This window comes from Dreissena polymorpha, chromosome 12 (genome assembly GCF_020536995.1).
Source record: "Dreissena polymorpha isolate Duluth1 chromosome 12, UMN_Dpol_1.0, whole genome shotgun sequence".
Taxonomy (NCBI): Eukaryota; Metazoa; Mollusca; class Bivalvia; order Myida; family Dreissenidae; genus Dreissena; species Dreissena polymorpha.
Window position 1 is genome coordinate 54,725,808 of NC_068366.1, and position 12,759 is coordinate 54,738,566.

Below are 12,759 nucleotides of genomic sequence, written 5' to 3' on the forward strand. Positions count from 1 at the left end.
ATCCACTTTACTTCTTAAGTATCAAGACTATTGCTTTCAAACTTCAAATACTTTTTTACTATCATGAGGGTTCTGTACCTGGCAATTTAAATTTGACCTTGAACTTTGAATGACCTTGACTCTCAAGGTCAAATTGATAAAGTATGCTTAAATTTCCATAACCTCTTTTTTATGATCAGATTTGTTTCATACTTTGACAAAACAACACTTATCTGACGCATCACAATGGACTCCACCCAAACCATCCCCCACGCCCCACCCCAGAATCCCCCCCCTATTTTTTTTCCTTTTTATCTTTGAAAGATCATCTAATAAATGACCACACCCCATTGTATACCCCTCTGTCCACCCCAACCCCCCCCACACCCACCCAAGATTTTTTTTGAAACATGGTAAAAAAAAAATAATATTTTTTTATTTTATTTTTTAAGGACCGTCCAACCATCCAACCCAAGCTATTGCTATCAAACTTAAAATAATATCTAATTAGTTTGTTTTATGTCTTTACAAATGTTCAATAGATTGTGGAAAATATACCTGTTAACTCAGAATCGTCTACAATGTACAACTTATTTAAAACATAGGCGATCAATATGTTTCAATTATGGTCCTCTTCCAGATAGAATATGACTATATTACCTTGAACTTATTGAATATGAACAATTTCCCCATGATGGCTTACGTTATACTGTCAAGCACTCGAATAGTCGAGAGCGCTGTCTTCTGACAGCTCTTGTTACAATATGACAGTGTTATGCGGAATTCATATAAGTTTGACTTGGTATAATGCGGTATACCAATTAGTTGATTCTTCTTTTGGTATCACAATCTTTACTGGCATTGAATTATAATTGCATTAAAGTTAACCAAGAAGACAGTGTATTGAATTTAATCAATAATCGTATTATTGTGGGCACTAATCGGACCTGCCTACATTTTAGTTTTATAGTTATGACACAACATATAATAATATTTATATATTTTATTCATTGTTAAATTGAATACCTCTTTGTGCGTTGTAAGAAACGATATATTCTGTATTATTAAGACTTTTGCTTAGTAAGCATAATACCGTTTAAAAGAAACGTCACAATCAAGACGATAGTTGACGTGTACTTTCGATTTCGTTTTGGCATATGACTTTAACAAACTTCAGCTTCTTGCAGTTGCATGCACAGTATGACCTCGAAATCAACGCTTGCGTCTTATATCAAAGAAAAACAAGCACACAATTCAAGGTCGTTGATGCGTTTTGAATGGTCACGGTTTGAATCATATGCAAACTTTCCAAAAGGACAGGAAAACGTCAGTTTTATTACTCTGGCGAAGAATGGATTTCACTATCAAGGGTTTGGAACAGTTGTGGTGTGTTTTTGGTGTGGGTTTTTGTTTGATGATTGGAAAAGTGATACACCATACTGGACTTTGCATAGAACAGTAAAACCAGACTGTCCTTTTCTTAGCAACGCAAACGAATCGGATAATGTTCCAATTAATGCAATTTATACAAACGATGGTCAATATGATGTAAAGAAATGTGAAGATGAAGCTCATAATAAATTGAGAGAAGCAACAGAAACTCATTACTACGACATGGAAACTGGTAAATATATAAAAATAAAATCCATAAGTGTGCATTGTAAATTAATAAATGTTTGATAAGAGGTGTAATAATGATGTCTTACTAATTTTTATTTTATTACATTATTTATCTGCAATTGATGTTGTAGAAATATACTATCTTTTACGTTTAATTGAAGGTATGTAAACACTGTATTGCAGGCGCAATTTAATTTGCGATTATAGATATTATTTTAAGTTTAGTTTACCAAGCGTATGATATGCGGGATTTCAACTTATCTGTTTAGAAAATTTGATATAAATAGAAGTGATTTCTTATACAGGCTATATTTAGATTTTTCAGGTATCCCATAAAATCGACTGACTTCTTATGAAAAGGAAATAATACAAATTAAATTACCTAAATAAATCAACATATTTATTTGTGACACACTGATTCAGACTTACAGGAGATGAAATGCTTTTTTTTTAAAAGACGCTACCTAATTTTTATACACTGCAAGTTTGTACCATTAACCGTTAACATAAAATAAACAACATGTTTCGTAGGCATTTACATTATCAGTCTATTTTTTAAACAGCTCTTCTGTGAAAAAAGGGTGCTCGCACAATTAAAAAAGAAAGACAAGAATAGTCATTTTATGCTGTTTAGGTGTTTCGAACATCTTTGTTTGTTGTTTCCTAACCGCTGTTGATATTGCTATTGATAGAATCCACTGAATCCTAACCAGGTCGAGTAAATAATGAATGTTGTGTCAGGATCCCACGCATTGATGAAACGATCAAATTCGGTATTAAATAACTATTTATCACACTTTTATCACTTACTAAAAGCACTCAGTTGTTTTTTAGTCAAACGGATGGAGGAAGAAAATCAGCTTTTAAATGACATATTGACATGCAAGATTTGCATCGACCGGAAGGCAAGCATCGTTTTCCTGCCGTGTGGTCACGTGGTCAGTTGCGTGGGATGTGCGCATGCGCTACGGAAGTGCCCCATGTGTCGTGTAAGAATAAATGGTCAAGTCAACGCTCTGATGCAGTGAATGTATCTTTCTGTACCCGATTACAATTTATATAATACACTACAAAATATTTATTTTTATTTTTGTAACTAAGGAAACACTATATTGCAGAAGAGTTGTGTTTTTATCAGCTCTATCCCACATACATATGTATGTACTTATATTGCATGTTCTTGGTATGTTGTGCAAATAAAATTAATGAATGCAGTTTGGCATTTATTTGTTACTAGCGGTTTAAACTCTCCAGATATAATACTTACCCAAATCATATGGGCATTTAGTAAAATGAAAACAGCAATCGTCAAATGTGCATGACCTTCAAACCAGTGTTATCAGGAAAGGAAAAAACCCCACGTCATATGAAATTCGGAAAACCAGATGTTACAACAGCGTTGGGTTTCATGCTTAAGTGTGCAATTTAAATTTGTTATGTTTGATTTAGACGTTATTTACTTATTTGGTTCAGACCGATTAATTTCATACTACCAGTCTAGCACTTGTGTCATTTTTGTTTGGACTCGTCAATTGGTTTTTAATGTTTTAATGTGTGACACAATTTTGGAAAAGTCTTATGTTGACAAACTGTGGACAAGTCCCTTTACTATCCTTACATCGCTCTTCTTACAAACACTAGACAGTGCCCTTGGTTTAATAAAGGCTTATTGTTAAACACTATTATTAAAATGCACAATTAATCTGGCCATTTTTTCTGCTACGTTATTTTGCATAACGGGGTCACTAAGGAACTTCTGATATTGTTGTTTTTTATGGAAGTTTATTTGTTTTATTCTTGACTATTAAAGAGTACATAATTGTTCTTTTAAATCGTTTTCCTGAGGTAAATTGCAATGGCTTTTTCACCTAAGTATGACTGAATTTTGAATTTGGCTTCAGGATACCACAATATATATATGTAAACTAGCCTAATCGTGTTATAATACTACTTCTATTTTCAGAGCAAGGCATAATATTTAGTAATATTTAACTGTGAACCTGAATTAACTCAAAGATCCACGATATAAATATAACAATAGTGCTAGGGTTTTGCAACAACGTTCAGTAAGCGTATTAGAATATTAAATAAAAGCTCGATAAAAACGGCTTCACTTCATGCAATGTATATCCAGTTATATGTTTGGTCTTCGGAAATCACAAAAAGGTTTTTCAAACGTGAAATTTTGAAAAGCATGCGTTTAATTCGTCTCTATTATGGTGTTTTTGAATGTACAATGCAAATACGAATAACAAGCCATATTAAACTGTGTGCTATGTTTTTTCCTTGTTTGTAATATTTCAAGGATATATTAACTGTAACAGGGTTAGCTCTACATGTAAGTATACTTAAAGAGTACCCGGGGTACAGGTAAGTAGTATCCGAGCTGACAATGACCAATCGAACAACATTGTAATCAAATGAGAACAATATAGAAACAATTAAGGTGATTTTTCTACAATCATTAAATACATAAGGTACCATTTCTCAGCATCTACTTAACTAACCAATACAATAACTTGTTTAAAAATAGCAAACACAAACAACATCATGATGTCATATTCATTTTCATGATCACGATGTTATAATCAACAATTTCGAGGTAAAGTATTGTTCAATCATAACATTTGGAAGTAGAACAACTACAAGTTCAACATTAGCGGGTGGGGTAAATCAGTCTGCACTTAAAGTCATCGATAAGTATACGTCGACACAAAATAGAATGAGTTTAACATAAAGTCATTTGTAAAGAAACAAAACAATAAATGCTTAAACTAATAACGGTAATCATCGAATGCTTTTATTAAGAAAAGATACAACAATAACTTATTCTTCAACCATTTTGCAAAATCCGAGTTGTCAAATGCTAAGTAAACAAAGGGCAACTACTCTCAAGTTTTTGGGTTAAATGCTACTTATTTGCTATTTGAAAATAAATACAATTTTATAATTATACTTGTTTAAATCAATGATTTCTTCGCCTTATTTACATACCTAAGCGACGGAATGAAAGGGATGAGCTCGCCGGCAAGTTGGTGCTATGTCTTCCCCGATCAAAACCAACAATCGCTCTATTCCGCCCTTACTTAGACGATATATCGAAGCAATGTTCTCATCTCTTAGGTTTTCGAGAACAATCTCTCCCTTAAAAGCCTTGGCATTGGTAATTGTTCGTCTCCTGCCATCTTGGATGACAAAAACGACCGCCATTACGTTAATTTACGGGTGCCCTTACCCAGTCGTATATTTATGTATGAAATTTATGTAATTTTAATTTACGATTTGCTTGATGAAACGCGATTTCATTGAAACATCGTAATTTATGTAAATCGTAATTTACAACTAGTCGTAAATCGTTGATGAAACGGCTCCTTGGTTATGTGAGCTTATCGTATACACACAATACAGATACGATCTGAATGCACACACCTTTTTAAATACATAATAAGAACAATATAGCAAGATAACGATTGACACAGCACACACAATAGAGAAACCAACATATGATAAAATTACATTCCTTCGGTAAGGTGGCTTTTACGACACATTTTCTATTATTTAGTTACTAAATTATGCGGTTTTTTTTCGGATAACTTATCGCGGAATCCAACCAATGTATATTTTTAGAAAGCGAACGTGCCATGTTAACCAGGCTTTTGATAGAAACATGCTAAGCTTTTTGTGTGTGATTTGTTGTTTCTTGTAAATAAACCTTAAAGGGGCCTTTTCACAGATTTTGGCATTTTTTAACTTATTCATTAAATGCTTTATATCGATAAATGTAAGCATTGGATCGTAACAGCTCCAGTAAAAAATCAAGAATAAAATTTAAAAAAGGAAAAGAACATTGCCCGGTCCAGGTTTCGAACCAGTGACCCCTGGAGTCCTGCCAGAGTCCTGAAGTAAAAACGCCGTAGCCTACTGAGCTATTCCGCCGAGTATACGTACTTGACGTATTTTATACCTTATATAAGCAATCTTCGTAGTTTCACAAAATTTAACGACAAAAACAGAACTCTCCAAATTATTCAATCGTTTCGCGTTGCAACGCTTTATAATTTTTAGGTTTTAAAATCGTCAAAAGATGCATATAATGGCTATATTAGACCATGGTAGATGTTCAGTATTACTGTTTCCTCACACATATCATAACTAAAACGAAAATTTGCGAATCTGAAACAACTTTTTTCAATTTTGTCAATTTACCAAAGCGTGAAAAGATCCCTTTAATGCAACACCTACTTTAAGTGCGATTCAGAAGTATGGTAAGCGAAGTGCACATTATTGTCTTAAACCACGGGTTAACAGTTAACTATATAGTTAAGAGACTTTGAACCCGGGTTCAAAATGCCGTTTGCATATGAATTCCTTAAACCCGGGTTCAATACCTTGAACCGCGGTTCAAAGTCTATTAACTCTATACTTAAGAAACGACAAATGAATCGTGAAATTTGCCTTCTAATTGTTGTTTAAGCTCCGCTGATTGGCTGTCTCTGAATTATGTAGATAAGAGATTTGTATATATATTTTTAGACACATTTTGAATCGCGGTTCAAACTCTTGAACTCGGGTTTAAGAAATAAATGTGCAAACGGCACTTTGAACTCGGGTTCAAAGTCTATTAACCCTATAGTTAACTGTTAAATAATTAATGTGCATTCCGCTCGTCTTAACCCCAGTTTAAGACTTTGAACCGCAGTTTAAGACTTTGAAACGCAGTTTAAGACTTTGAAATGCAGTTCAAAGTCTCTTAATTCTAAAAATAAGAGAGGACAAATTAAATCACGACCATTACCTTTGGCAAGCGAAGTGCACATTAATGTCTTAAACCACGGTTTAACAGTTAACTTTATAGTTAAGAGACTTTGAACTGCGGGTTAACACTCGCGGAATTCATGTTTATTTTCTAACTGTTGAATATATAGTAACATGAAAGTTTTGACACGCCATGTGAATGTCCTATCAAGTAAAGGTGACGATTAACCAACATTAAATTATTGGGTTTTATGCGGTGCGAGTGTTCACAAAACACCGGTTGACATTGAAAATGACATGGAAAGATGATGGGTAAAAAACACAATCTCGTCGAATAAAGAAAAGGCGATATGATATGTTGTTAATTCATCGTGTCGTTTTATTACCAAATTTATGGATGTTATCGCTAAATGATCTCTATTTCTTAACCCGGACGTGGACAGTTCCGATTTATTTACATCGCTTGGGCAGCTTTTTACAAGTTATCTTTTTAAATACTGAAGAAAAGTACTTCCTGGTAGGGAGCCATTTCTCACAATGAACGATGAGATTCTACTTGTAAACAAGGAATTAAACGTCTGAGCTAGAGTAGGTTGATGTTAACACTGGTCAAGTACTCAAAAAAGTACTGATGGTAAATTAATTCATAATCAGCGCATAACGCTAAAAGACTTGAGAAAAACGGATGTTTGGTAATAGGCTTAATTATAAAGGCTCTTTGTGGTCTTAAGCGGTTACCAGATGGTCCATTGTTTCGGTCCTTTAAACAATAACTCTAGTAAAAGAGTGTTCTCTTTAACGACCGACCTTTCATAATTGAAGTACTAACTTATCCACACTGCATGACCTTCCATCGCTTCTACAATTGACGATCCTCGACAACGATATGTCTGCGGAGGTTTGAAACTTAAGAAGAACGGCATTGTCTTAAATACCATTGATAATTATAACGCAACCTTTTGCGGCTTTTTAAGTGAGCGCCTTTGAAAGGAAAAAAAAGCTTACATGAAAGTAACCACTTTACGTGTCAACAAAAATCATTAGTTTCAAAACAAAAACACGGACCATAATTGTAATGGGGCGATGCACTGATAGTGTAAACATCTTGAAATCACGTTATCTGTGTCAAGGTTTTGAGGCGGAATTGAGAGGCTTCCGCTCTGAGAAAACAAGCAAATTCGTTGAATTGATATCCCCCGCCAATATGCTTCTGGACACAAAAGTTTTCTGGACGGATGGACAAAGCCCTTTGACCTCAATGTGTGACCTTGACCTTAGCCCCTAGGATTATTGGTGTTGAATGTGAAGCACCACCAGATGATTGAGAACAACTATGGCACGTTTCTTGGCATAGTTAAGGAGTGACTTAATAATTAATCATTGATCAAATTTGTGACCTTTGACCTCAATGTGTGACCTTGACCTTAGGCCCTAGGAGTATGGGTGTTGAATGTGAAGCACCGCCAGATGGATGCGAACAACTATGGCAAGAGTTATGGCTCTGGCTCATGTGTTAATGGATATAAAGCTCTAGTTATATTAAAAGCATTTTTTTTTCAAAATACAAAGAGCCATAACTCCATTATTAATAAATGGTGTACAGTACAATTTGGCGTGCATCATCCTCTTATCCATATATATACTCATACCTAGTTTCAATGAAATCCGCCAAAGCACTTCCAAGATATGGCTCCGGACGTACGGACGGAAAGGCGGACGGACGGAAATACGGACGGACGGACAACGCCAAAACAATATCCCTCCGCCTATGGCGGGGGATAATGAGGCTTAATGAATGTGCTGAAAATGTCGTCTCTGATTAGCCTGTGAAGGCCGCACATCATGTATGATACTTTCCGCTGTGTAAGTGCGTATTTCGAAGTTTAATAGGTCCCTCGGCGTCTTAGCTGCTTTATATGAGGAACCGGAATAAGTCAAAGCATCCCTATATACTTATCTATTTGACTCACGAAAGCTGGGATGAATTTGGACTTAAAGCTGAAATTTCCTATTGCTTTTTTACTGAAAGACATTTTTAATTTTGACGGGGTCTTCTTTTGTGGGGGAAAGCCGGAGTACCCGTAGGAAACCCCACCTATCGGTTATGGTTATCACAAACCAAACTCAAATGCTCCGGGAACGGGGATTTAACCCGGGTCGCTTAAGTGAGAAGCGTTAACCGGACAGCATAAACGTTCCGCTTTTATTTATTTTATTTTTTTAATTCAAGTAAAACGAAAATCCATGATAAGCGGAATGTGCCGTTCCTGATAAGCCTGTATGGACTGCACAGGCTAATCTTGAAGGAAACTTTACGCACATGTATTCGAATCCGTTTTCTCATAGCAAGGCTCAATTTAAAGTTAGAGCCAGAATGAACATAGATCATATGAGACAAATTTGATATGTAGCAGATTGTAGCATTTGATTTGAGCAGGACTCACGAGAGTTCGAAAGTCTTGAAAACATAATAAACATGCAAATTAATAAGGATTGGTTGGTCAGAAGGCATACATGTATCTAAAAACGATCTTCCTTCTTGCGAACCATATACAAATATATTGAGATGACAAAAATAAAGCATATGCAAACTTACATGGCTCCTTATGCTTCATAATTATTCATTTTACTTAATAAACTTCCTTAGATTTTGTAAAACATGTCGGAGAAGAAAATCGGCGTCAAAACGACATGCAAAATATGTATTGATCGGAAGGCAAGCATTGTCTTTTAATCTTGCGGTCACATGGTCAGCTGCTAAGGATGCGCGCATGCGCAAGTGCCCAATGTGCCGAATACACGTAGATGGTCAAGTCAAGGCTCTGATGCAGTGTACAATCACGTATTTTTTTTATATCTCTATATGTACCCGATATAATAATTTCACAGTAAACTACATCTACATTTATTCATATGTATAAGTTACGGAGTTGTAGAAATGTTTTGATTTTGATTGATTTTAACCCATATATGATAACTATTTATTGTATATACTTTGCACATTGTTGACGTGATACATGTGTTTTCAAATTAATATAATCTATGGACACCTCACGTTTTAACGTGTAATGTAATCGCTCTTTGTATCTTTCCACTCAAATCAGAAGTACGTTATGTATCGTCTGCTGTTCATAAATCTGAAATTTTCTAATATATTTTTTAAAGAAAAATGAAAAAAACAAACAAAACAAGTTTATTAAACTATCTAGATGTCATGTGCGTTTTTGCTCTAAAATGTGCAAAGTGGATTTCGAAATTTTCCGTCACCAGAAAGATTATTGGAACGATATAACGAGGACAAGAGCTCTGCTTAGATAAATTATTCATCGTTCCCGCCAGCTTGAGTATTTTAGCAAGATTATAACAATAGCTTTCTTTATAAGAAGCAAACCTATAAAATCTATTTTTATGGTGCACACATTTCAAAGAAGAATTCCAATTTAAAAGTATTACGTCAACTGTTAAAAGAAAAGATGTTGATTTATATGTCGTTCATGTAAGCTAACACAGATTAAAAAAAAAAATACGTGCTACTTTTTAAAATGTGAAGTATAACGAAAGCATTTTATTTGATTGGGATTCCCAAAACAAAAAAAGTATTTTATGTCCATATCGAATTTAACATCGAGACTTTTTAGCAGCTATCGCTTATGTTCAACTTGCCGAACAAAACTTGCATGGTAAAATGAAATAAGATCATAGAAACAAGTAATCTGTTTTTTTTTGTAGTTCATTGCATCATTTTCCGATGTTGTTACAGCTCGCCAAGCACAAAGTAGCACGACGCTCCAAACCGTTTGTATTTAAAATGAAATACAATTTCATACAATTAATTTCTTCGGCACGTATATTCCGCCCACTAGTAATGTTCGACACTAACGGGAGTTCGATAGTCCGAGACTCGTGGAAATGAGACTCGCACTCCTTGTTTTTGTGGTTAGGAAGTCCGGCGGACTCCTTCAAAATCAATTGTGAATTATAAAAAACAAGAGATAAAATTGTCACAAAATTAGGTTTTTAAAAATATATATTTATAACTAGAGAGCTTTGTCACAGACGTGACGTATACCCCCACATGCTGCATTGGCAAATAATATTTGCCTGCTGTCTTCACAAAACAAGAAAAAGCTAATTTATGGCGATTTTAAGAATTATCAGTCCATTATCATTTATGGCCATTTTGGACTTTGAACTCTTGAATTCTTTCGCATGACACGCCGTCCAATTACTGTGAACAAAATTAATTTACAGATTCATTTTAAAATCTCACAATTAATGACATAGTTATGGCCCGGACAAGATCATTTATGGCCATTTTTGATCTTTGAACTCAAAGTGTGACCTTGACCTTGGAGATATCGACGTAATTCTTTCGCATAACACACCGTCCAATGATTGTAAAAAATGTACCGAGTAATTTTAAAATCTCATAGTGAATGACATAGTTTTGGCCCGGGCAAGCTCATTTATTGCCATTTATGACCTTTGAACTCAAAGTGTGACCTTGACCTTGAAGATATTGACGTTATTCTTTTGCGCGACACACTGTCCGATGATGGTGAACAAATGTGTCAAATGATTTTAAAATCTCACAATGAATTACATAGTTATGGCCCGGACAAGCTCATTTATGGCCATTGTTGACCTTTGAACTCAAAGTGTGACCTTGACCATGGAGATATCGTCGTAATTCTTTCAAGCGACACACCGTCCAATGATGGTGAACAAATTTGCCAAATAATTTTAAAATCTCACAATGAACGACATAGTTATAGCCTGGACAAGCTTTTTCCGCCCGCCAAACCCGCCCGCCCACCCTCCGACATTTCCTTCGGAAAACCTGGTTGAAAATCCCTTCATTTATTTATTCGTTTCGCAAAATCAGAATGTCTGCATAGAGAGAATTCTACTCAGAATAATCATTGTCGATCACTGTCTATACAAACATTTAGTTTCAATTATTTATTGTCACATTTTAATTGTAATAATTTATTATTCAACCTCTAAAAACCGCAGAAGGAAGTCTTTAATTCCAAGTAATGACCTCACAATTCAACGACTTTTTGAGAGCTGTAAGAGTTCTTCTTAACAAGGAAGATTATAGACAGCTGGTCTATTGTTAGTGAGAAGTGTTTAATCAAAACTAAGTGATGTCGGAAGGATAGAAAAACAAGAAAAATACCATCATTTGTAAAATGCACTTGAATAAATATTTTTTCTGTTTTCCTATAAAAACCTCTATCTGGTAAACAAGTTTGTTGTCAGAATATGCATTTTGTATACTTATTATTGTATTATTATGATGAAAATACTTTGTCAATTTTGGAGTGTATGTAAGCAAAAACAAAAGATATTCCATTTAAGAGTTTCAACAAACGACTTGGAACGCAAAGGACCCCAGTCTATTAACAAAATCGTTCAATAAAAACTCTTTTCACGGTGCTCTGTTATAGCTTACACAGATGTACCAAGCAAGAGTCCTTATTAGATCAAATGAGCAGAACTTTCTTACAGTGAGCTTTTGTGATTACATTTTGCCGATTGTTAATCATCGTTCCTGCATTGTCCGTTGTAAAAATGTGCATTGTTAACACTCTAGAAAATATATATTTATTTCCAATATTCATGAAACATTGTTAGAGATTGGTCTAAATGACAATTGGGTAAATTACAAACTGCGTTAAAAAACTAGATTGCTTTGTCGAATTAAATACAATGTTTCTTAACTTTTCAGAAGTGACATGTTTACCAGAACAGAACAAAACAGAACATATCTTTATTTGGTTCACAGGTCACACAATACATGATACATATATTGTGACAACAGGTGAGCGTATAGTTAACAAAATCTTTTTCACAAAACAAGGGTTCGAAAAAACAACACAATGATGTAATTATTTTGGGAAGGTTATCAGGAGATTTACTTATTGATTTCTTTATCAGTATCAATCAGAATAGAATGTTTAAATTGTGAAAAATGTATATAAAAAGGAGACATCAGATAGGGCTAGCAACGATTGAGTCGATGACGGAATAACGGAATCCACTATTAATTAAAGCAACTTATTAAAGGTTATAAGGTAAACAATATTTTATCAGATATAGCATGTATTGCACAAAATAGTAACACACAAAATAGTCGAAAATCAAAACAAACAAATACGTTTAGCAAAGTTCAACGTGCGAAAATAGAACGTTGTGTATCTTTGTCTCGTCAAATAGCAATGCCCGACAAACCACTAAAACAGGTTTGTTCGAAGAACGCGCGTATAAATATTTAAAATATGTACGGATACTTCGCGTGTGGCCGGTTGACTCATATGTTTAAATTTCACTTCCATTCTTCTTTTTGTTTTCTGTTTCGTAGCTATAGGTTTATGACCAGCAATACGTAATAATGTAATT

General features: G+C 34.5%; 1 long non-coding RNA gene across 1 annotated transcript; it reads left to right on the forward strand.

Moving 5' to 3' along the window:
- The first annotated feature begins 592 nt into the window (after positions 1–592).
- On the forward strand, positions 593–3,879 carry LOC127853655 (uncharacterized). Its single transcript, XR_008036708.1, has 2 exons — positions 593–1,603; positions 2,434–3,879. It is a non-coding gene; the product is annotated as an uncharacterized LOC127853655 (long non-coding RNA).
- Positions 3,880–12,759: the final 8,880 nt, after the last annotated feature.